Genomic DNA, 24,504 nt, shown 5'->3' with positions numbered 1-24,504 from the left:
CTGCTGTCCAAAGGGCACTGTGAGGAAGGGGTTAGAAGCCCCCCTGGACCTTTCCACTGCACAGGCTTGAGGAGGCGGCGGCAGGTGTAGGAGCCTGTGCCCTAAGGACCAACTCTGGCCTCAGGAACTTCACCCTCAGATTGCAGCCAGAGCTCTCTGGCGAGGAGCTGGGCCAAAGGGTCATTTCTGAGCCGAGCACCCAATATCCTTCATTTGTCCCCTAAATCATTAGGGTCTGCCTCCCACAGTCAGCACCGCTGATTGGTGCAGAGGCAGGTGGTGGGGGCTTGCCGGGCTCGCTTTGAGACCAAGCGGCGCAGCAGCGGACCCCGGCCCTCGGTGCAAATGATCCCGAGCCCCTGCGTGTGCCTGCCCTCCACCGCCCCGTGTAAACAGAGCCCACCCGCTCCGCTCCCAGGGGCTGCTAATTCCCGGCCAGAACTGCTCGGACGTGAAATTGGAGTGAGACAATGTGTGTTTAAGGAAATGAATCTCGAATCTTAAGAGGCTCCAGGAGCCCGCCCCGCACCCCCATTGCCCCGCCCGCCCACCCGGAGCCAGGCAGGCACAGTTGGCACCGGGGAGAGAAAGGCGGAGGTGACGCTCGGCGCCAAATTAACAGCCGCCAAAAGCCAAATATTGTACTTGCCTCCAATCTTCTTTTATTTTTCGAAAGAAAAGGCTTTTACAAAGTGAAAGAGGCTGTTGGAACACTGAAGCCGATGATGGTTTTTAACAGGCATCATACCACGCGCATGCACAGTGGAGGGCCTGCCTTCCTCCGGCAGCCCCCCCCCACGCCCACAGCCACACCCGCAAGGTGCCCGAGTTCATGCCCCTCCAGAGACAGGCCTCGGAGCCAGCTCCCCACCGCGTGGGCTGGGGTCCAGGTGGATCTGGAAGGCTCCCAAAGGCCTGCCTCCAGCCTCAGCTACGTAGGGAGACTCAGCAACTTAGTGAGACCCTGTTTCCAAATAAAATAGAAAACAGGTTTGGGAGTGTAGCCCGGAGGTAGAAAGCCTCTGCGATGTTCAGAGGTGGGACTTGGAGGGCTGCGACCTCGTCAGTGGGTTACGCCATCGATGGGCTGGGGGCCGAGCTGGAGGAAGCAGGTCACCCGGGGTGCGCCCTGCAGGGGGCCTCTTGCCCGGCCCCTCCCTAGCTCTGTCCTTCTCTGCCACCAGGTGCTCCGCTCTGCCCCACCGCGGCCCCAGAAACGACAGAGCCCGGCGACCACGGACGAGGCCTCTGACACCTGGAGCCAAAAGAACTCTTTGCTCCTTGGAATTGCCCTCAAGTGTTTTGTTACCGTGATGGAAAGCCGACTAACTGGGCTGGGACACAGGGACCTGCCTCGGCGCCATCTCCCCACCCGCGCGGGGCCCTTACAACGGAGTGCCTCAACAGAAGGGGGCCTAGCCCGCGGCCGCTGCCAGGGCTCCCATCCACCCCGGTGGCTCCTGGCATCCCCGCCACAGGCCCTCACTCCCCTGCCCCTGCCCCACCATTGCTTATAGCCCACCCTCCGCTACCAAGGACTGTCTGTTTTGCTTGGTCTTGTGGTACTAGGGATTGAACCCAGGGGCATTCTACCTATCAGCTACACACCCTCAGCCCTTTTTATTTATTGTTATTATTATTTGTGTGTGTGTGTGGTACTGGGGGTGGGACTCAGAGGCTTCCTACCTCTGGGCTATACTCCCAGACCTATTTTATAGTTTATTTGGAAACAGGGTCTCACTAGGTTGCCGAGAGCCTCACTAAGTAGCTGAGGCTGGCTTTGAACCCGTACGATCCTCCTGTCTCAGCCTCCCGAGCGCGGGGATTACAAGTGTGCGCCACCACACCCGGCTTTTTTATTTTGAAACAGGATCTTGCTAAGTGGCTAAGGTGGCTGGAAGCTTGAGATCTTCCTGCCTCAGTCTCCCAGTACTGGGATTACAGCAGTATCACCACGCCCGGCTTAGCAACGCTATTTCCATCCCTCACCCCCTGGCCGAGTGCTCAGATGACTCTGCTGGGTTTTAATGAAAGCACACTTGGCTCACAGCCCCCGTGTCCTCAGACCTGGGCTGCCCTAGGCCTTGGTTGAGTACAGTGCGAGGGCGGGCAGCCTGCTCAGAGCCGTGAGCTCCCACCCAGTGACAGTATTATCTTGCCACAGAGCCGCCCTCAGGTCCTGCTCCATCCTTGAGCCAGAGGTCTGGTCCTGCTGTTTTATAGAGGAGACAGTGGGCTAAGAGAGCCCTGAGAGCAGGCGTGGTGGGCACGCTTGTAATCCCAATACTGGGGAGGCTGAGACAGGAGGATCGCACAGGTTTGAAGCCAGCGTTAACTTAGTGAGGCTCTCAGCAACTTAGTGAGACCTGTCTCCAAATAAAATAGAAAATAGGTTTGGGAGTGTAGCCTGAAGGTAGAAAGCCTCTGGGTTCCATCCCCAGCACCCCCTCCAAAAAAAAAAAAAAAAAAAAAAGAAAGGAAAAAAGCCCTTAGGGCTGGCCTGAGGTCCCAGAGCAAGAGGCACAGCTGGAACCAGATTCCATTTCAGGATGAGCTCCCAGTGCCCCAGCCGCCAAGGGTGTCGCTGCTGACAGCTGTCACCGAGCCTCCCCACGCTGTCCCTGAGCGGAGGGGAGCTGCCCCACTGAGCTCCGGTGGCAGAGTGGGATGGTCCCCTCACCTACGCTGGAGACAGCTCTGAGCGGCTGGCCCTGCAGAATTGGCTCAGGCTAGCCGGGCGTGGTGGGCACACTTGTAATCACAGGCTGAGACAGGAAGATCACAGGTTCGCGGCCAGCCTCAGCTACTTAGTGAGGCCCTCTGCAACTCAGTGAGGCCCTGTTTCTAAATAAAGAATAAAAACTAGAGCTGGGGGTGTACCTCAGAGGTCGAATGCCCCTGGGTTCCATCCCCAGTACCACAAAAAAAAAAAAAAAAAAAAGAAAGAAAAAAGAATTGGCTCAGGCTCTGTGGAGAACACATCAGCCCAACTCCTCCCGCTTCCTTTCTCTCTCAGCGTGGTCCCCAAAACACACTTGCACAGAACTTCCATCTTAGCTGGGCACAGTGGTACACGCCTGTGAGCCCAGTACTTGGACGGTGGAGACAAGAGTCGCACAGGTTCGAGGTCAGCAAGAGCCTATTTTAACTTTAAAAAAATAACAAAAAGGCTGGGGTGTAGTTTGGAGTAGAACCCCCTCCCCTCCCCAGTTTGATTCTCAGTAGCCCCTCTCCCCCACACAACAGCCAACTTCTATCTCAGAGTATGATTCCAGGAACAGGCCGCCGCCGCCGCCACAGCTGGTGGAGGGAGGGGTCCAGAAGCCAGCTCTGAAGTGGGCTTGTCCCTCTGGCAACGAGGACCTCGCTGCCGCGGAGGTCGGAGGTCGACGCCGACGGCCCCCTCCCCGCTAAGTCAGGTGAACTCATCAGACATCCGCCCGCGGTGAACCGAGGGGGAGGCCTGTGAACAGGCGCCATTTCAGGTGGCTCAGAGGCTCGGGGAAGTGTAATTATAAGGACTTTGGGATGGGGTGGCTGTTGCTGGGGGCCACCAAGCTTTGGAGAGACAATGAAAGGCTGAGTATGATTAATCGTGAATTTAAGGTGAAATGTGAAAGTCAGAAGCCCCCGTGGCAGGATATAAAAAGACTCTCATCTTCTGAAGCCGGAGGCAGAAAAGCTGAGGGTCAGGCACAGGACTTAATTACATGAGTCAAAGACCCCAAGGCCGGTACAGTCTCAGTCCCGGCGGGTCGGCTACATCAAGGCCGGGCCGCTGACTGGGAAGGAGTGGGGTCCTGTGTCGTGGGATGGGACCGGACCGTCTGGGTCACTACGCTTCAGAATCTCGAAACCCCAACTCTAGGAGTCTGCAGAAGGCAGCCCTTGTCTCCACTGAAAGCTAGGACTTCTCTCACTAGAATCTGAGGCAGAGGCCTCATGCAATTTTTTTTTTTTTTTTTTTTTTTTTTTGGTACTGGGGATCAAAATTGGGCATTCTACCTCCAAGCTACACTCCAAGCACTTTTTCATTTTTTTTTAAAATTGGAAACAAGGTCTCAATGAGTTGCTGAGGGTCTTACTAAGTTGCTAAGGCTGCTCTCGAAACGGTGATCCTCCTGCCTCAGCCTCCCAGGTACTGGGGTCACAGGAGTGTGCCACTGTGTCTGGCTTCGTGTACAAAGTTGCTGTGGGCTGATTCTCAGAAATGTGACCCCGCTAGAGACTCTGCTCTCCCTGCGCCCGTAAAGGGCCTGTGGCTGCATCTACTCCATCCAGAGTGAGGCCCACGCCAACTGTTCCCTCTCCATTCCGGGCCTGTGTCTCTGCTTCACTGGAACCACTTGCCCCGTCCCGGCTTACTCCACGGCCTTCCCTAAGTCTCCGCACCAGCCACACTTGTCCCATGGAGCCCTCCTTACCTCTCCATGGCATGCACATGCCACAGTCTGCAGCAGGCCACCTGCTTCAGCCTCTGTCCCCTGAACAGGGCGGAGCCATGGGACGCCCAGGCCCATCGGCCCCTACCCATGCCAAGCCCGGCCCGGCCTACGGAGGCCCAGGGCATGCCGTGGGGACTGCTGGCCCTCCAGGCCCCGCTGTCCTTCACCTCCCTAGGCCCCTCTCCAGGCCCCACCCCCTTCGAGGAGGTACCGTCATTAGGCCCTTTCACAGGTGAGAAAATCAAAACTCTAGAGGAGGCCTTGCCTGCCCCAGGCCCCAGAGCTGGGTGGGGGCTGAGCAGGCTTTGAACTGCCTGGGAATCTTTTTGGCTGCCATTCCCGTGACTTCTGTATTCCTGGCAAAGCAAGGGAGAGGGGCGGGTGAAAGGCTCTGTCTGGGAGCTTGGACCAGAGAGCTCGCCTCGGGCTGGAAGCAAACTCTGAAGGAAGTCCCAAGGGTCCGGACAGGTGTGGAAGGTGTTGTCGGAGGAGGGAAGGGTGGGGCGAGGGCTGGGCGAGGGAGAGCAGGGCCCTGGCTTGGGGTGATGGCTTCGGGAGGGAGGCGTGGTCTGCGTGAAGGTCGTGGTGCTCTCGCAGACCAGGCTTGGGTCCTGCATCTGTTTCGCCCACCCCCTCGCGGAGCCCCATCTCCCCCCCGGGTTCCGGTGCCTGCTCTGAATGGCCAATGAGGCCATTTGATTGGCTCATCAAGGGCAAATAATAGCTTTTGCTGAATTCAGCTGCAGCCAATCAGAGGCAATCAAGCACACAAGAGGGCTGATGGGCCACATGGTCACACCCACAGGCACCAGAGCTGGCCCCTCTGCCAGGCTCCGGAAGCCACCCCACCCGCCTGTGTCTAAGCACTGGGGTGGGGGTCGGGGAGCTGGGTCCAGGAGGCCTCAGGAAGAGAAGGGCAAGGGCCCAGCTGGACTCTGCAGCATTGGCTTGGCTCCTGCTGTGTACCTAGAGCAATAGGGCTGCTGGGGCGGCTCAGGCAGAGGGGGCAGCCTCCCCACAGCCCAGTGGGAGGCAGCCGACTCACAGCCTCCACAGCCTGCCAGCCCCGTCCCCCAGCGCCTCTGCACGCAGTCCTTGCCTCTTCTCGAGGAGAGCGGAGCCTCCAATCAGGCCCTGGGAAAGCAATTTTTCAATCTCCAACTGCAAACACTAATACCGCTGAAGCTAATTTTACAGATTTCCACTTCGAGGCTCGCCTTTGTCCCAGAATCCCTCAGCCTGGGAGATTAGCAGTTTAGAGACTGGAAAAAATGAGGTACTTTAAAATTCAGCATAAAACTCTCTCTTAGACTCAGTGAGCTAAAAAAAAAAAAAAATTTTTTTTTTGGATTGAAAAAGAGCCAGTGAAGGAGGGAGGAGCCGGGTCCCAGTCCCTGCTCCACAGCGGCTGAAGGAGGGGCTATAAGGCCTGGACCAGCCTCTGCAGCCTCACTCACCCCCTCAGCCTAGGGAGGGGCAGGAAAGGGAAAAAGTCAAGTTGGGTCCCCTACGTGCAGACGGGAACCCTCCTGTAGCACCAAGGGCCCTCTTCTAGAGCTCTGAATGTATGTGCCCCTTAGCCCGAAGCCTTCTCAGCTACAGAGGAGGACGTTGGCCCAGGGAGAGGCCAGGCCCCTGGTCTCCTGCCCTCTGTGCCAGTGAGACCTTCCCTGGGCCCCAGTTTCCCTGTTAACCCAAACTTTCTTTCTTTCTTTCTTTTTTTTTTTCCTTGGTGGTCCTGGGGTTCCTGGAAACCCTTCTACCTCCGGGCTACACTCCCAAACCTATTTTTATTTTTATACTTTTTTATTTGGAAACAGGGTCTCAAGCCAGCACGGCTGGCTTCGAACCTGCGCGATCCTCCTGTCCCCGCCTCCCAGGCGCAGGGATGACAAGCGTGCCCACCACGCCCGGCTGAACGCAAACTTTCTAAAGTCTCTGGCCACCAGTTCGCCGGGCACAGCTGCAGCCCAGCACCACACGCCCGGGCCCTGGCCCACACAGCGCCCCCTTCCCAGCACCCTCCACGGCATTTCTCGCAGATGAACAATGTAATCACTCCGCTCTCCAGGGGCCACAAGCTCAGAAACGTCCTGATGACAAAATAAATGTATTTACAGGGAGCTGTCGCCGCCGCCAGAACGAACCCAAGTAAAATGCCTGCGACTGGCACGCGGGCTCTTCCTTCTCTCCCCTCCACGCTCCAAAGCTGCTCCTGCGGTGTGCAGAGATAAATATTTTAAATAGCGACACTTTGGCGATGCACGGTTATGCAAGACAAGGAATAATTAGAAAATAAATTGCTTTTTTTAAACACAGCGTTGCAAACATAGGGCGCATCAGATTACGGCTTTCCGCAGGCCAGGGCCGCACGGTTCAGGGAGGCCAGCGCAAGGACCTCGGGGAGCAGACACGCGCCGGCCCGTCCCACGGCCCCGGAGGGTGACGTCCCCTCCCGCCTATTCTGGGAGGCACCCAAAATTGAGCTGAAGACCACACTCGGCAGCTTCCAGAAAATCTCGGCGATGGAAAGGCTTCCTCCGGCGTCTCACCAGCAGTAGCACAGACTAAAAATAGTCTAATCTCCTTGAAAGCAAAAGGAGCAATCAGCAAAACAGACGCTCAGGCTGCAGCCCCCACGCCTCTCCCCATCCAGCGGGGCCCATCCCCAGGCTGGCCACACCGCCTCCTGACCCAGGACGGTGACCCACAATCCCCCGGCCCGAAGGGCGTCTACGGGCCACTGCCCAGGGCATGCAAGGAATGTGTCCTTTAAACCCTGTGACACCCTGGGATGGGGGATCTGTTACAGGAGAAACTGAGGCACCGGGAGGCGGAGTTATTCACCCAGGGCTAGAAATTTGCTGGAAAATCGCGAGAAGGGCCACGTGCAAACTTGAGGGCCTTGGCCTCTGCAGGAAGGAGGCTGCTGGCTTTCAACCTGCTTGGAGCCTGTGTCTCCGCGCAGGTTGAGAGATGGGTCCGCTCCCTGTGGGCTAAGTGCGCCTGTCATGCGGGTGTGACAGGCATGCCTCTGCAGGGGGAACGACATCGTGACCACCGTTTTCACCCACTGGCCGGGGGTGGGGGCTGGATCCCATGTTCTGGCCCCAGCTTGCTGTGTGGCTGAGAGCCTGTCCCAGTCTTCTCTGTGTGGGCCCCATTTTCCCCAGAGACTGGCCAAGGTGATCTGTGGGCCGGTTCCCCAGTGGCATTCCTGCGCTGCACTCCCCAGGGCCCTGCCGCCTCCCTCTGCCCCCTCACTCAGTCCCACCTCTCGGCCTTTCTCCTCCGTGCCCAACTATCCCAAACCAGAAGCGTGGAGCACGGGCGCGTCCTGCCCCACCACCCAGTTTTACAGGAGAAAACTCAGAAGCAGGCAGGGGCAGACCAGGCACCCAAGTCCAGCCTGCAGAGGCCAGAGCGGCGCCGGGGCCTGGCCCCAGCCCAGGCCTCCGTGAGTCTCCTCGTGGTCTCCCCACGGATTTCTGCCTCTCAGGAGTTCCTAAGTCTTTAGGCCTTGCCTCCGCCCCTCACAGAATGAAGCCAGAACATAATACAATAAAATGGGCTCCGGCGGGTGGTCCCGCCGGCAAACCTCTTGGTGCCATCAGGGAAGTGGGATCTGAGCTCTTCTTTCCGACTAAACATCTTTCTCTGTTGCCAGCAGCAGCCTGTAAAAAGTCACTTTATAACCTTGGCTTTGCAAAACCATCTAGCCTGCCCAGCTCTACCGGTGGGGGTGATGCCTCCCTCCCAGCCGTCCCCAGGCCCGGAGCTCCAGTCTGGCTGTGTCCCTGGGCCCAGCCTCTGGGCTCTGCAGCCACAGCTCCCGTCACTGCCTCCACACACCAGGGATCCTTTCTGTCACCTGCCAGAGTTTCACACCCCTCACCATCCACGCGGCCCTGGGGCCTGAGGCAAACCTCCCCTTTACCAATGAGGAAACAGGGAGCCAGCTCCCCGATTTTGGAGATGATTGCCTTCAAGACCCTGCCCAGGCCTGGCTCCTTCAGCTTTGAGAGATGGAGCTCCGTTTCAGTAGGGGGAGCTGGGGACTGGGGAAGGCACCCCAGGAGGAGAGGCCCTGGGGAGTCAGAGGCCTGGGGCTGCGCTGAAGACTGGACCCGCCCTGACTCAGCCTGTGAGGCTCCAGGAACTGCCACAAAGGACAAGCCCTCGGCCACCTGTAGGCTCTGGTAATGCCCTGCTCTGGCCACGGGTGCCCTGGGTCACCCTACCTGTAGGATCATGGGCACAGGGGTGCTGGACAGGGGAGCAAGCGGGGAAGAGCTGGGTGTGCTGTCGGCCAAGCTCACCTCCACTGCTGACTGTGTAAGCCGAGCCCGCCAGGGATCGTGAGGTGCAGGTGGAGACTCAGGGTGAGAACCAGCCGATCAAGTGCCCCTGCCTCTGCCCCCTCTTCAACCCCTTGCTGTGTTTTCAGAGGTTCTCCGCTGCGAACTCCAAGCCCCGCGCCCAACACACTACCAGGCACAGGGCGACGGTTCTCCAGCAGCTGCGTCCCCCGGAGCCCCAGGAAGTAGGCAGGGGCCCAGGGCTTGTGTGGACGGCCCGCCCAGACAGCGCACCCCCGTCAGCCTGAGAACCGCTGGCCACCTAGCCACTGGCCGAGGCCCTGCGTGGATTTCACTTAAACCCAACCAGGGCTCCGCTGCTAAGAGAAGGCCCTGGTGCCTCCCGCTCTTCTCCTAAACTTCCTGGAGCAGCAGGAAAGGCAAGAACCCAGAGGGCAGGGAAGTGTAGAGGAGGCGCCAGGACCCCTCTGGAAGTGGGACGCAGCCGGACAAGGGTGACTGATCTGGCAGGGGCTGAAAGGGCCACTCCGGCCAGCAGCGGGTTAATGCTGGGAGCCCCAAGGCTAAGTGCCGAAACCCCAAAAGGGGAGCAGCAGAACATTCTCTGGGGAACCTGCAGCCCAGGAAGGCAGCCTGGCCAGATCACACAGCACGAACCCCATGGTCCACGGGTCTCCCCAGCCCACGCTCAGCGCCCCATTCTTTAGCGGTGTTTGACTGCAGGCCCGGGGCCGGGGTGGGGTGGGGTGTTGAATCCAGGCTCAGTGCCTACATGTGACCTTCTCTGCCTACTTAAAGATGCCCAGGGCACGTGGAGCCCCAAAACTGAGGGAGACGGGCACCTCAGAGCCGGAGGCCGCAACCAAAGAGCCAGAGAACCTGAAAGATGCTGGGTAGCACAGAGGAAGGACTTGTAAAATACGCTAGAGAGTGCGCACGAGATGGCTGAGCTGACTGACGGGCGCGGTGGGCACGCCTGTGATCCCTGTACTCGGGAGGCTGAGACAGGAGGACGGGTTCGCGGCCAGACTCAGCTACTCAGTGAGGCCCTCTGCAACTTAGTGAGACCTGGTTTCAAAATAAAGAATAAAAAATAGGGCTGGGGTGTAGCTCGGAGGTAGAATGCCCCTGGGTTCCATCCCCAGTACCATGCACGCACACACAAAAAAAACAGTAATGGTTGAGCTAACACCTTTGTAGATAATTAGAACCAAGATCTTTCTGTTAGAAAAGGAAATCACCAACAGGAAAGGAAGTAGCTCAGAGAGAGAGAATGCCCCAGGGTTCTGGGTTCAATCCCCAGTAACGAGGTGGGGGGGGGTACTGGGCGTGGTGGCGCACACTTGTAATCCCAGCATTTGTGAGCCTGACACAGGGGGATCACAGTTCGAGGCCAGCCTCAGCTACTTAGGCCCTCTGCAACTCAGTGAGACTGTTTCCAAATAAAGAATAAAAAACAGGGCTGGGGGGTGTAGCTCAGAGGTGGAATACCCAGTACTGGAAAAAGAAAAGAAAAGAAAAGAAAGGAAAAGAAAAGAAAAGAAAAGAAAAGAAGCCGGGCGTGGTGGCGCACGCTTGTAATCCCCGCGCTTGGGAGGCAGAGACAGGAGGATCGCGCAGGTTCGAAGCCAGCCGCGCGCGCTGGTTTAGGAGACCCTGTTTCCAAATAAAAATATAAATAGGTCTGAGAGTGTAGCCCGGAGGTAGAAGGGCTTCCAGGAACCCCAGTACCACCAAAAAAAAAAAAATAAATAAATAAAAAAGAAAAGAAAAGACATACAGAGGGCTGGATACAGCTGTGATCACGGATACCGCATCTACGGGGCCAGTATGCGTACATGTATTTCCTACTCCTAGTCCTGTAATCAGGGGCCTCGAGGCAGTCACACCTCACAGCAGTGAGCTCACCGCTCAGTGAGTAGACTCAACACCTAAGGCTTGATTCTAAATATCCCCCAGATATTTAGAATATTTCAGAAGTAGCCGACTCCAAGGAGACGAGCTGGGAGCATCTTGTGGTAAGAGAAAGTAAAAGAAGAGCAAAGAAGGGCTGAGGACACATCAAAAGGACACAGGGGCCCAGCCCAAAGGGCTCCCGACAGCCAGAGCTGGGGCAATTTGAGCGAGAAAAAGAAGATCCTACCGAATCGCACCCATAGAACACTGTCTATACTGATGTAAAAAATTCAAAAAACAGGTGTGTGGGGGGGCAGTTCCTCCTAACAGAAAGAATTCCAGATAATAAAGGCAGAAGGCGTGAGACCATACAAAGGCAGCATCTGAACATCCCAGTGGTAACTGCTCCAGGCACATGCCACCGATGGATGACAAAATTAATGGCAGAAGTCTGAGGGGAAACAGGAGATGCTCACAGCCTCAGACACCTCCCCCGAGAAATTTAGTTATTGCCAATGGGAAGACAGCAGCTTTACAACTGAGGGGCCAAGGCGACCTCCAACCGTGTGATCAAGGTCAACATCGCCCATCACAAGACACACGGCGGCATGTCACCCCTAACGCGACACGCACCCAAAAATGTGACACCTCAACCTAATCACAGGAAACATCAGAGAAGCCCAAACTGGGCAATGTTAAACAAAGAACCGGCTGGCTCTTCTTAAAAAGTGTCAAGGTCGAGAAAGATAAAGATGTAGGAACTGCCGCAGATTAGACTAGAGAGAGATGACAACTGAGGGCAGTGGGCTATACTGAGTGGAACCAGGAACAGAAAGAGGACATGAGTGCAAAAGCGGCAAGGGTCCAAAGACGGCCCTCACCTTGGCTAGCAGTACTGCGCCGACGCCAGCGGCTCGGCTTGACTTCTAACTGTGCTTCCACAAGGTGAGGGCCACAGCATGAACTGGGCAAGGGGTTAGCGATTTCTCTACTATTTTTGCGACCTCTCTGTAAGCCTAAAATTCAAAATAAAAAGCTTTTCTAAAACAGATATCTTATCCCCAGAAAGAAAACAGACACCGTGGGAAAAGTGCAACAAGAACAAGATGTTAGCCGGGCGTGGTGGCGCACGCTTGTAATCCCCACGCTTGGGAGGCGGAGACAGGAGGATCGCGCTGGTTCGAAGCCAGCCACGCTGGCGTAAGAGACCCTGTTTCCAAATATAAAGTATAAGACAGGTCTGGGAGTGTAGCCCGGAAGTAGAAGGGTTTCCAGGAACCCCAGTACCACAAAAAACAAATCAAAACAAAACAAAAAAGAACAAGATGTTATTTTCAAAAAGTTAGTACAAAAAGAGGTCCTGAAAACCTAAAACATGGTGGTAACAGCGGGCGTGGTGGCACATGCCTGTAACCTCAGTGTTTGGGAGGCCAGCCTGGGCACCTTAGTGAGATCCTGTTTCAAAATAAAAGTTAAAAAGGGCTGGGCTGAGGTTCAGTAGTAGAGTGATCCTGGGTTTAAGCCCTAGTAACACAAAACAAATGAATTAACTAACTAAAAAATGTATGGTGGTAGTAGGGTGTGATGGCGCATGCTTGTAATACCAGGACTCAGGAGGCTGAGACAGGAGGATTGCAGGTTCATGGCCAGCCTCAGCTACTTAATGACGCTGTCCGAAACTTAGTGAGACCCTGTTGCAAAATAAAGAATAAAAAATTAGACTGGGGGCCGGGCGTGGTGGCACACGCTTGTAATCCCTGAGCTTGGGAGGCAGAGACAGGAGGATGGCGCAGGTTCAAAGCCAGCCGTGCACGCTGGCTTAGGAGACCCTGTTTCCAAATAAAAATGTAAAAGTAGGTCTGGGAATGTAGCCCGGAGGTAGAAGGGCTTCCAGGAATCCCAGTACCACCACCAAAAACAAAAACAAAACAAAACAAAAAATTGGACTGGGGAAGCCAGGCATGACGGTGCACGCTTGTAATCCCAGGATCTGGGAGGGTAAGACAGGAGGATCTGAGTTGGTGGACAGCCTCAGCTACTTAGTGAGGCCCTTTGCAGCTTAGTGAGAGACCCTGTTTCAAAATAAAGAATAAAAAATAGGGCTGGGGGTGTAGCTCAGAGATTGAATGCCCCTGGGTTCAATTCCCAGTGCCATACACACACACAAAAAAAATGTATGGTGGTAAGATGTAAAGCTTGATAGAATGATTGGAAGATAAAATTTAAAAATCTGACGCCGGGCGTGGTGGCGCACGCTTGTAATCCCCGCGCTTGGGAGGCGGAGACAGGAGGATCGCGCAGGTTCGAAGCCAGCTGCGTGCACTGGCTTAGGAGACCCTGTTTCTAAATAAAAATATAAAAATAGGTCTGGGAGTGTAGCCCAGAGGTAGAAGGGCTTCCAGGAACCCCAGTACCACCAAAAAAAAAAAAAAAAAAAAAATCTGACAATAAGACACAGAGATAGAAAAAAATGGAGAGAAAAGAGAGGAGAGAAGAGGGAAGGGAAGGGAGAAAGGCCTGTTTTCAGGTTCTAAAATGACAACAGAGAAAAGAGAAGGAAGAAATAGTCAAAGAAATCATTCAAGAAAATTTCCCAGAACTGAGCGACATAGGGAAAGTGTTTACTCAGTGGTTAGGAATGAAAATGAACACCACTAAGGTAAATCAGTGTGATTTTCTTTTTGTGTGTGTGGTACTGTGGGTGAAACCCAGGGGCATTTTACCTCCGGCCTATACTCCCAGACCTATTTTTTAGACTTTGGAAACAGGGTCTAACTAAGTTACTGAGAGCCTCACTAAGTAGCTGAGGCTGGCTTCGAACCTGCACGATCCTCCTGTCTCTGCCTCCCAAGCGCGGGGATTATGAGCCTGCACCACCACGCCCTGCTCAGTCTGAAATTTTTGAACAGTAGGCAGAGAAAGAAAAATCAAGTCTCTGATTTAAACAAAACAAAACAAAAACCCAGGTGGAGTACAGTGAATGGGTCGGGAATCGGAATGCCTTAGGACCCTCCTCAATTCAGAAGCTTTAGAAAATCTGTGGCAGATAACTTCCAGCCTGGGCTTCCAAGCCATCTCAAATTTTTGTCAAGTGCTGGGGAAGGCTTTCTGAGACAGGAGCCTCAGGAGTCTGACTGCCACGTACCTTTCTCCAAACAGGAGAAATCAGAGCCACGGGAGAGGCCACAGGACCCAGCAGAGAGGGAGCGCATCCCAGAGAGGGGTCAAGGAAACCCAGGGACTCATAAAGTCACAGGCTGGAGAGCCACTGCCTTCCCTGGGGCAAGCTGGGAGGCCCCAAGCAAGACTTCCTGGGGTGGGAGACTAGATGGAATGAACCTGGCCGCCTCTGAGCGCACAGAGGAGGGCCAGATAAAATGGCCAGGAGTTTGGGGCAGAACAAGTACAGGCTGAGAAAAAACTAAGCACATAAACTACACAAACAAAACAAAACAAAAACCCTGTTGTTACCTGCGGAAAACAACTAGAAAATTGTATGTGCTATGAGGCGCAGTTCTGAGTAGCGTTCACTGGGTCAGGACGATGCCAACGTCCTGGTCTAACCACATCATGATTTAATGACCCTGGAGGGCCAGGGGACGTGGCTGTGGGTATGTGTGTGTGTGTGTGTGTGCGCGCGTGTGTGCATGTGTGCGTGTGGTGGGATGCCCCTGGATAACGCCTAAAACAGAACAACCATGCGGTTGTGACAGAAGTCATCTTAAGACACCGGGCTGAGAGGTTCGAAGGCCAGGATTTGGGGAACCGATGCAGAGGAGGGCTGCCGTGCCCCTCCTAACACAGCTGTCCTGGTGATGCCGTTACTTTACTCCAGGGCCTGCGTAATGCGGACTGAAGATCCCTCCATTTTAAAGTCCATTTGGAAATATAAGAAAAAGAAGAAGCAGGAGGAGACAGGGAGGGCAAAGAAGAAGAGAATGTGTGGGCAGAGGCGTCGGCCACAGGGGACTGACGGCTTGGACTCCAGCGCCGGCTTCGAGACTGCTGGTGGCCTCTCCCTCTGCTTACGTGAAGACAGCTCAGGGGCTTGATCCCTGACCCACTGGGCACAGAGCAGGCTCCTTAGGACAAACACCAACCTGGTGTCTTTGGCCCCTGGTCTGGGGGTCTCTCTCCTCAATGGTTCCCCAAAGTGGGAAGTCATCAGTTAGCAAGTTGGGGGGCAGCAGCCACAGAGGTCTGAGTCACAGAGGAGAGGGATGGCGTGGGCGGGGAAGAAGAAGCGCCAGTCTTCCACAGTGTCTGGGCAGCTGGGGCGAGGCGGCCCATTTCACCTGGACCCACAGGCAGCCCTGCCTGGGGAGTGACCGTCCAGGAAGCAAGGCCTGTAAACGTTGTTGCCAACTCTCACGCTCTCCGGGAACCCTAAACTCTCTGTGGAATTTCTGGGAAACATGCAAACCCATGATGCCCTACCCAGGGTAGAATGGGGGCAGAGGTGAGGGGGCCCCTGAGTCCCAGGGTGGGCGGAGCGGCCTGCGCTGGGGGGTCTCACACTGAGCGTGGGCTCTGACAAGAGGAGACGCAATACGAGGAATCCCGCGCAGTTTGGAAGAAGCCCAGAATGCGTGGCTCCTGGGACAAGGAGACTGAACCCAAACCCGCTGGCTGGGCTGGGTTCTGCCAGCACATCATATGTCTTAAAAGGAGAGATGGCAAGCCAGGTGGGTCCCGTCACCTCCCAGGTCTTGACCAGGCCCAGGGGCTTCGTGCCAACAGGGGCCTCTATGAAACTGAAGCCCTCCAGCGCCCATGGCTGACACCCCAGAGCCAAAGAGTCACCCTTCCGTGGCTTCTCCCAGCTCTGGAGACATTCTACCTCCAAATTACACCCCCAGTCTGATTTTTTATTCTTTATTTTGAAACGGGGTTTCACTGAGTTGCAAAGGGCCTCACTAAGTAGCTGAGGCTGGCCAAGAACCACAATCCTCCTGTCTCAGCCTCCGGAATGCTGGGATGACAAGCGTGCGCCACCACACCCCACTGCTGCCAAGGGTTTCTAAGGAGGCTCTGGGGTGAGTGTGGGGTAGGTGTACAGTCTGAGGGGGGACGGGACGTCTCAATCTCATGGCCCTATCTGATGAGGAAGCCCATCAGCCTCTTGGGACCCCCAGCCTAGTTTGAGGGGTGCAGCCTCTGCCCTCTCACAGCTGTGGTCCGAGGGCTGAACAGCCTGCGAGCCCCAGGGGTGGCAGACTGGGGGCGGAGGCTGCCAGGTCCTCCTTGGTGCCAAGCAGTGAGCCTTCCAGGCCCAGCCTCCTGCCTTCCTCAAGCTCTGGACCTTGCTGCCTCGTTCTCCCTGGGCGGCTCCTCCGCCACTTAGCAATGGAGACAATTTACATAATGCATCAGTGCCGAGCAGTAATGGCTGGCAGGGCTGGGTGCCGGTTAGTGTCTCCTCTGCTGACTCCTGGGGAGGGAGGCACTTGCTCCCACACCGCCACCTCCTCCCTTGCTGGGCTGGCTGGGAGGCTGCTGGGAAGCAGGGACTTTAAGTGCTCGGCCGCTGCCAAGAAGGGCCCAAAAGAATGCACCCAGCCCGGGGCTGGGGCAACCTCCGGACAGCTGCACTCGGGAGGAATTTTCCAAAGCACCCAGGTTTGGGATGCAAATCTAGCCAGCCATGCTCCCAGCGTCCACATCCCTGCTGGGCCGGGCCCTGCATCCTGATCCTTCCCGGAGGAGGAGGTCGTTCCAGCGGGCAGGAAGCTCCATCAGGGAGGCCAGGAGCCTTGCAGCCAGGCTGCAGCTGCCCGGGAGGTGGTCACACTCAAGCACCAAGGCGGCGGGGGAAGGGGGAGAATGCATAAAAATTACTGGCACGGTAATTGCTTTTTATATAAATGTTCTTTTGAAAAGTTTTCCCCAGTGTGAAAGTCCCTCTTTAAAAAGAATAAATTCACTGCACACCAATTTATTCCACACCTCTAGATGGAGCATAATGACGGCCCCTCCGTCAGCCTGATCAACAGGCGAGAGGCCACTGCTCCACCCGGCTCCTGGGTCTCCCTGCACGCAGGGCCGGCATGAGGGGGCGGGGGGCCTGCCAGGGCTCAAGATGGAGCCCAGAATCCAGGCCTGGAGGACGGCGCCTCACGCCCCATCGGTGCCTCGGGAATTGTGCGTGGGTGAAGGGCGCAGATCAGGGCAGCTTGGATCGCAGGGATCCCTGCTGACAGTCCCCCCACCTCTGGAAGGTAATTCTCCGGTGGAGTCAGCCCAGGGTGGAGGAGAGGGCTCCCAGAGATACCTGCCAGGCCTTGACCCTGCCTGCAGATGCCCCTGCACCACGATGCCCAGAGCCAGTCCTCTACCGGCCAAATTCCTCCATGCAATGGCAATGAGGTCCTGGGAGGCCTCCCCACCAGACTCTGTGACCACCCCTGCACGAGGCCTGTCATCTCCGCAGGGGCCTCGCGTGGGCCAGCCCCTCTCAGAGCACAGACACACGGCGGACCCATGGGGCGGCTGAGCACAAGCCCGGCAGTGGTGTGGGGGTTAGAGGGTGCTCAGCAGGCACGGGGAGAGAGCGTGCGTGTGAATGTGTGCTCCTCACCCACAACAGAGACTTCTCGACTCCACTAATGAATCAGCTAAGTAGTTCTCGCCTGCTGGGGTGACAGCTCTCGGCACCTGGCTCCCCCCCACCCGTGCTTGCCTGCACACGCCTCTGCAGGCAGCACCGAGAACCACACGCTCATCTACATGCACACGCTCACCGGGTCACACCCCCATGGGTGGCGCTCACACACACACACGCATGCAAGCACGCTCACTTTCCCCATCGGCACCCTGCCGGGCTCACGCTCCCCTCCACACACGATGGTCACTCCTGCCAGTCTCTGACGGCCAGGCGGTGTCACAGGACAAGAATCGCCACCAGGGCCAGCTGCCTTCCAGTGTCCAGGGGACTCTGAAGTCCTGGACACAGCCCTGCCCCGGCCGTGGGCTCCACACCCCATACCCCATGTGCTGGGATGGCCAGGCTGGCCTGCCACAGGCTGCTGGTGTCCATCCCCAAAGGGAGATGGCTGCCGGGGACAGGGAGATGATGGCCGTAGGGAGCCCAGACACCACCGGCCTCAGTGCTGATCCGGGGGCTTCCTGGAGGGGAGAGCTGTGGTCAGGGCGAGGCCTTCAGGGTGGGCTCAGTGAGGATGGTGCCAAGAGGAAGAAATCTAGATAGGCCAGGGGCAAGGGCAGCTGGATGGCTCTGAGGCCTACGAAAGGCTCCCTACGAGCCGTGTGCCCTGCCGCATCCGTCTCAGTTTCCCCGTGTGGGGCTAGGAGGTGCCCAAGGCTTTGCGGGACGTCGGAGCCCCACTCTCGGATGCCTGCCCTTGGGCTTATGCAGCCCGCGAGCACCCACACGCGTACAGGCATGCCGCAGGCCTGTGTCCTCTCATCCCTGGATGTCAGCCATTTGGTTTTTTGTTTCATGAGAGCCAAGGACAGGGCCTGAGGGGTTGGTCTGCCCAGGATCCAGCTCCTTGTTCCACACAAGCGGGCCAGCCCCCTTCAGAACTGCCAGGTCTCAGGGCCGGGAGAGAGGTATAGGAGACGTGACTCTAGCTTTCTCCAAATAGGAGGCCTCCTGCAGAAGGAGAGGGCTGGGTCTTGGGTAGGCCAGGGAAGGCCACACAGAGCCGCCCCTTCCTGCCTGGTCCTGGTATAGGCTGCTCCAGCGCCCCAGGGCCGGCTGTGCTATGTCAAAACCAATTACTTCTCTGCCTCTGCTAAGTGCTTGGGGCTTGGTGAATTTGAGGCGAGTGTCCCTGTGGCGGCCACTCATCCAGCGGTGGACGGGCATGGGGGGAGGGGAGCAGAAAGGGTCAACAGTCCCTCGCGGCCTGGCATGGAAACCCACTGCGCCCGCACCCACCCCCAGCCCCATCATCCTGACCAGCCCCCAGCCCTGCACACAGCAGCGCCTGGCTCTTTAGAGGTGATGCAGAGGTTGGGGGAGGGGAGCAGACCCTGGCCACCCCCCACCCCCAGCTGCAAAGGCTGGTCCTCATGGGAGCCAAGCTGCATCGTCCTGCTGTTAAGGTGGTCTCTCTGGGGACCCCAGCAAGGAGCCTGTGTGTTCATCCGAGCCCTCTTCCTGTGTGTGGAGGGCTGGGGTGAGGGGCAGGGCCCTTGCTTTAGGGTGGCTGGCTAGACAAACCTCCCGGATTCCCAAACCAGAAGGAACTCGAGGCCTTCCCTCCAGGGGAGGGCCTGCAGTGAGGCCGAGTGCCCCGTGCAAAATTCTTCAAGGAGAGCGGTGGTATCTGCCTGGTCAGGTTCTGCTCCCAGCTCTGAAACGGCCCCTTCCTAAGATGAGGGACCCCGGTCAGAGAACCCTCCAGAGGCGCCTTGAGCTGCCGCCACCTTTGAGACCCCTGCTCCTCAGCCCTGGCCTCGGCCAGGCCACTTTCTGTCCTGCCAACCTGTCCATTCCTAGGGCCAGTACCAGGGCCAGTCATAGCCAGCTGGCTTTCTGCTGCCCCTAGTCTCCAGTCCCTTCCCGCGGGGGCCTGAGAGACAAGCTGCCAGCTCACTGATCGCTGGACTAACCGACTCGGGCCTTCTGGGGCTCCCGGCCCTTCCCTTCACCCTGGCCACCTCCTCCCAAGGGCGCCTCTGCAGCGGCCCCCTGGATTCCTGGCCAAAGAAGCCAGTACTCTTTCCAGGATCACAGGCCCTGTTCCTTCCAGCTTGGTGCCTCTCTCTGTACGATGTCCCCAGAAGACATCACGGTAGAGGAGAGAATCAATTTCCTACCCTCCCGGCTGAGCTGAGCAGAGAGGGCACGTTAGCATCTACACTCTATAAAACTGTGACCTGGAAGGGCAGGCCTCTGGCATGGGGCACAAAGGAACCCCACATCTGCAGGGCTCTTGCCACAGGCCTTCCCACTCCTGCTCCCCGAGGTCCTCACGTCTCCCCCACCATTCCACTGCCCACACGGCACAGGCCCTCGGGTCACCCTCAGATCTTCCTCTGCTGCAGGACCCAGGCCGGTCCTGTCGGAGGAAACCGCACCCAGCGCTTCGCTCCTGGGAACTGACCTTGGATGGCTCCACGGTGTGAGGGCTTGGCACAAGCCTGAGCCAGAAGCCCTCTCCCCGCCTGTGCCCCAGCCGATCCCACCCAGAGGCGCTCCCCCAGATGCGTCCCTCCACACCCACAGACGCCAGAGAAACCCAGGCAGCAACCCCCAGCTGAGGTTCCCCGGAATGCCCAGCGTCTCTCAGGGCTCCCGGCCCCAGCCTCCGGGAGCAAGGGGCGACTGCCTGCTCACACCCAGGCCCCGCGGGGCCTCCCTGCTGCTGTCCTCCACCACGAGGCTGTTCTGACGTGAAACCCGCACACCCTAGGCAGCAGGAAGAGGGGAGGCCTGGGGGCGGGGCAGGGTGAGGAGGTGCCAGTACCCCCCTACCTTGGCAGGTAGCTGATGTTAAGTAAAGGGCAGTCACCATGCGCCAGGGCCCAAGGGGCAGTGTCCCGGGGCGGCCCCGCCTTACTCCCACCTCCCTGCTCTCTCTGTTTTTATTTTATTTAGTTAGTTATTTTGCAGTACTGGGGTTTGAACCCAAGGGCATTCTACCTCTGAGTTACATCCCCAGCCCTATTTTTATTCTTTGTTTTCAAACAGGGCCTCACTAAGTTGCGGAGGGCCTGTGTAGCTGAGGCTGACCACGAACCTGGATCCCTCTGTCTCAGCCTCCCAAGTACTGGGATTAGGAGCGTGTGTGTGTCATGCCCAGCTCTCTCTGTTGGGGTGTGTGGAAGGATGGGGCACTTAGCCCAGCTGGCCATGGGCTTAGGAATTCCTGTCTTAGATAAAATGGCTTTAGAAAGGTTCCTCAAAAATGGATGCTTTTCCTATACCACAATGGAGCGTGTGTGTGTGTGTGTGTGTGTGTGTGTGTGTGTGTGTGCGCGCACGTGCGTGTGTGTCTGGGGGAGAGGGAAGCACCACTTCCCATCCAAACCTGTGTCTCCCCACACAGAGCTCAGGAGAGAACATTCTAGACCTCATGGAGGGGAGGGGGCGACAGAGAAGCCGCCCCCAGGGCAGGGCCTAGGAAGGAAAGAGATGAGGAGCAGGCTGGGCTGGGGGGACCAAGAGGGGGCCCAGCCCGGGCAGCCCCCGCGCCCGCCGCTCTGTAGCCAAGTCTGCTCAAGTGGCGGCCTCGTCACGTTTCAGACACCCTCCCAGGAGCCCCCCAGCCGCGTGCATCCCCGCTGGGTGCCGAGCAAGAGGACCATATGGAGGGAATAATAAGACAATTAACTTTCCATTAAAGAATAATATATGTGGGTTTTTAGAGAGGCAAGCGACAGCAATCCCTACCCAGTGGCATATTTCACACCCGAGCCCCCACCCCCTACCCCAACGCGCCCCACATACTGATCGGCCAGGAGAGAGAAGGGCGCTCCTGGGCCCCACTGGGAGGCGCTGGAGGGAGAGGCGGCAGGATGAGTCTGCGCACAGACCCTGGGGTAAGGGTTCTGAGACGGTGGGCCCAGGGCAGGGCTGGGAAGGGCGTGGTGGGACCCCCCCACTGGCTCTCAGCACACCTGCTGGGGTAGCACACGCTCATTTGGTGTGGGCAGGGGTCTGTCTGGCCCAGGGGCTGCTGCCTGTCAATCAGGGGCTCTAGAGGCCACAGCGCTCTGACAGAAGCATCGACCGTGGGCCCGGGGCCTCCTGGGACCTCCCCCAACCCAGCTTCCTTCTTCCTCTTCTGCCCCAGCCCCTCTGTTTCCTCGCCTTTTCTTTGGCACTGGGGATTGAACCGGGGTTTCCTACCTCTGGGCATTCTACACCCCCAGCCAGGTCTCGCTAAGTTGCTGAAGCGGGCCACAAACCCGTGCTCCCCCTGTCTCAGCTCCCCAAGCACTGGGATTACAGGTGTGCCCCATCACGCCCAGCTGCCCTCTATGTTTCTGAGGTTCTCTAACCTCAACTGGGATACCCTGATGTCCAGAGAGCAACCTCCTCCCAAAACAGGGCTGGGGGTGTGGCTCAGACGCAGAATGCCCCTGGGTTCAATCCCCAGTACCACCATAAAATAAAAGAAGGAAAAGAAATGTCATTCTTGTGTGTCCTGGTACGAGGAGGGGGCGCATGCACACCAGAAGCCTGAATCGCCATGACTGTCCAGGCCAGCAGCGGAGGGGAACAGGGCCCCTGGCGGGGATCCTCAGGTCCTGGGGTGCTGCTGTGTGGAGGCGGTCTCAGCAGTCCAGGGGAGGCGCTACCCAAGGCGGCTCCTGTCACTTACTGGACTGGCTGGTGGAGACGGCTGGTCAGGCCCTCGGCTTCCCACCTTGCGACAGTGACTGGGATCCAGAAGGCTGGAGGCTTCCCAGAGGGCCGTCTGCGGCCCACCACGGCCATCTCAGGGCTCTGTGCCCAGGTCAGCTCTGGCCAGGGAGAGCCCGGCCCGCCTGGGCAGAGGGTCTGGCCAGCGCTGGGCACTTGGTGGCTGTTGCTGGTGTTGGAAGGTAATCTCTCCGGCTTTGCTCTCCCACAACGTCCCCAAAGTTTCTCCCCCGTCAGAGGAGGTGGGTCCTTGGCTGGACCCAGAGTGACCTGGCTTCAGGGAGGGGAGACCCACCCGTCTCCACATTCCCCTGCATCCCCAGGCGCCTGATGAATTATTCATGATCAGCCTCGTTATGGAAATGAGCTCAGAGCCAGGCATATGCTCTCTGCCTTCCTCCCCCACCACGGGGACAAGGTGGTGCTGTGGGGGAGGGTGGGAAGGGACTCAGGGGACCTCGCTCGACCCCAAGGGCTGGAGGGGCAGACTACTCAGGGTCCACCCTGTATTGGCAAGAGTGGGCCAGGGCCGGGGTGGGGCCAGGATGAGGGGGTGCGGCTTTGTCTCAGCATGGGGGTGGGGATGGCAACTTGGGCTGGGTGCTGGACCTCGGCTAGATGAGGAAATGGGATGCAGCCTGCACAGATGTCCTCACGCCCTGCCACAGTCTGCCCCCAAGGGTGCCTCGTGGGGTGGTGGTAAGGTGGAGAGGAGGATACAGCGAGGCAGGGAGATGCTCCCAAGCGCCGCAGTCTGCAGCTTCTGCTTTCCTGCTGCTGCCAGCCCTTGGGCGCCAAGCTCCTGCGGGGAGGTGCAGCCTCTAGGACTGGGGCAGGCAGGAGGGGCGGCCGGCGAGGGGACCAGGGGACCAGGGTCGCCCTGCTGCAAGTGTCTGGGGACAGCCCAGAATCAGCTCAGGGGGGCCTGAAGAGGGGCGGCCCCAGTGGGAGCCGAGGCTGCTGGCTAAGCGGCACCGGTGCCAGGGCCCACAGCAGCCTGGGAAGCTGGGTCAGGGCCCTGCTCCAAGAGTCCTGCTGACCTGCCAGAGCTGGGCATGGCTGGGCACACGGGCCTCTCGTGTGCATTGGAAGGACAGCAAAGGGACGAAGGTGGGGTAAGGTGTGAGCCACGGGCAGGACGGGACCCACGGGGCTGCCCTCTTCCTCTACAGCTGGATACCCGAACCCCCACACACACCTTGTCTGGGTGCCCTGTGCCAAGAAGCGGCCTGGCCCGGAGCTGTCAGCAGGAAGTGAGAGGCCAAGGAAGCAGGTGAGAAAAAGTGGGGCAGGGCAGAGCCGGGGGAGCAGGCAGCCGGAGCCAGCCTGGTCAGCACTTCCCTGCCTGCCCAGCTCCCACTGCGCGGTCGTGCTGTCCACCCACCAAGAGGGGAAGCCTGGGACAGGAGTCTGCAGCCTCACGGCTGTCCTGCCCGGTGGCTTGGGTGCCGGGCGTGGGGAGACACGCTGGCTGGCGCACGGTCCAGGAAACACATCCTGGGTGAAGTGCTGGACAAGGGAAGTCTAAACTTGACTTCGAGAGGGGGCCTACGTGCGTCAGCCTGCCAGCTGCCCCTCCCACCACCTCCTCCTCCAGACGGGCTTCCCAGCAGTGCCAGGGGGCAGGAGTGAGGATCAGACAGGGTCCAGGTGCCGATCAGGGTCATAAAACTGGTTTGGGGAGCTGGGATTCCATCCCTGGTCCTCCCCCAACCAGAAGCTCACTGGTCCACACAGATCCAAGTCTCGGGCACCCATGTGCAGTTTTCTCCTGGACAAATGTTCAGGTCCGAGTTTCCCATCCGTACAAAATAAGCAACGTCCTCTAGCTGAGGGTTCAGAACATGGAGGGTTCTTAACTGGTTCATCTATCTAATGTCCCGACACAAAACTTGGAAAGGTGCGTGACACACGCTCCCGGGGACTCGTTCCTTCATTAACCCACGCGGCTGCACTTGGCAGTGCCCGCTGAGAGCCTGGTTAGTGCGGAGTGCTATTCCTGAGCCTAAATTGACTCCTGTTCCGGAACAGCTTTTCCTACGGTGCTTTCTCTGAAGCTCTGCCGGCTTCCAAGCGCAGCTGAGTCATTGAGAGTTCATATGAAGAGTGGGATGGGGCTGCCGTGATTCAAGCCCAGCAACCGGGGAAGAGAGGGTCAGAGACCTGGGCCACAGAGGAGACGACAGGCAAGCTGGACGCCCAGACCTCTCACTGACACGCTACCCCCTCATTAGCCACCTCCAATCAGCCCCATTTGTGCCAAAGGCCCCCCGTTCGAAGCAGCACCAGCATGGCTGCCGGGGCCCCCGTTTCCTGGGCTAAGCACGGGGTAAGGACTGATGTCGACCCCCATGGTCCCTGCTCCCCTGAGGTTCCACTTGCTGACCCAGGCGCCGACCAAGAGGGATGACAAGAACACGGCAGGCATCCAGTCACAGAACTCTGAGCTGGATTCCCTAAAAGTAACTGTTTTCTCTGCCGTCCCCAGGCTGACCATCGGCAGGAG

General features: G+C 57.9%; 1 protein-coding gene across 1 annotated transcript in view; it reads right to left on the bottom strand.

The window, feature by feature from the left end:
• The window catches only part of CACNA2D2 (calcium voltage-gated channel auxiliary subunit alpha2delta 2), a gene marked incomplete at its 3' end in the record, with an annotated part of 126,383 nt that overhangs the window by 77,834 nt on the left and 24,045 nt on the right, over positions 1–24,504 (bottom strand). The window lies entirely within an intron of this gene.

This window comes from Muscardinus avellanarius (genome assembly GCF_963383645.1).
Source record: "Muscardinus avellanarius genome assembly, chromosome: 5".
NCBI classification, from domain to species: domain Eukaryota; kingdom Metazoa; phylum Chordata; class Mammalia; order Rodentia; family Gliridae; genus Muscardinus; species Muscardinus avellanarius.
The sequence above is the reverse complement of the archived record's forward strand: the minus strand, read 5'-3'. Positions and strand labels throughout refer to the sequence as shown.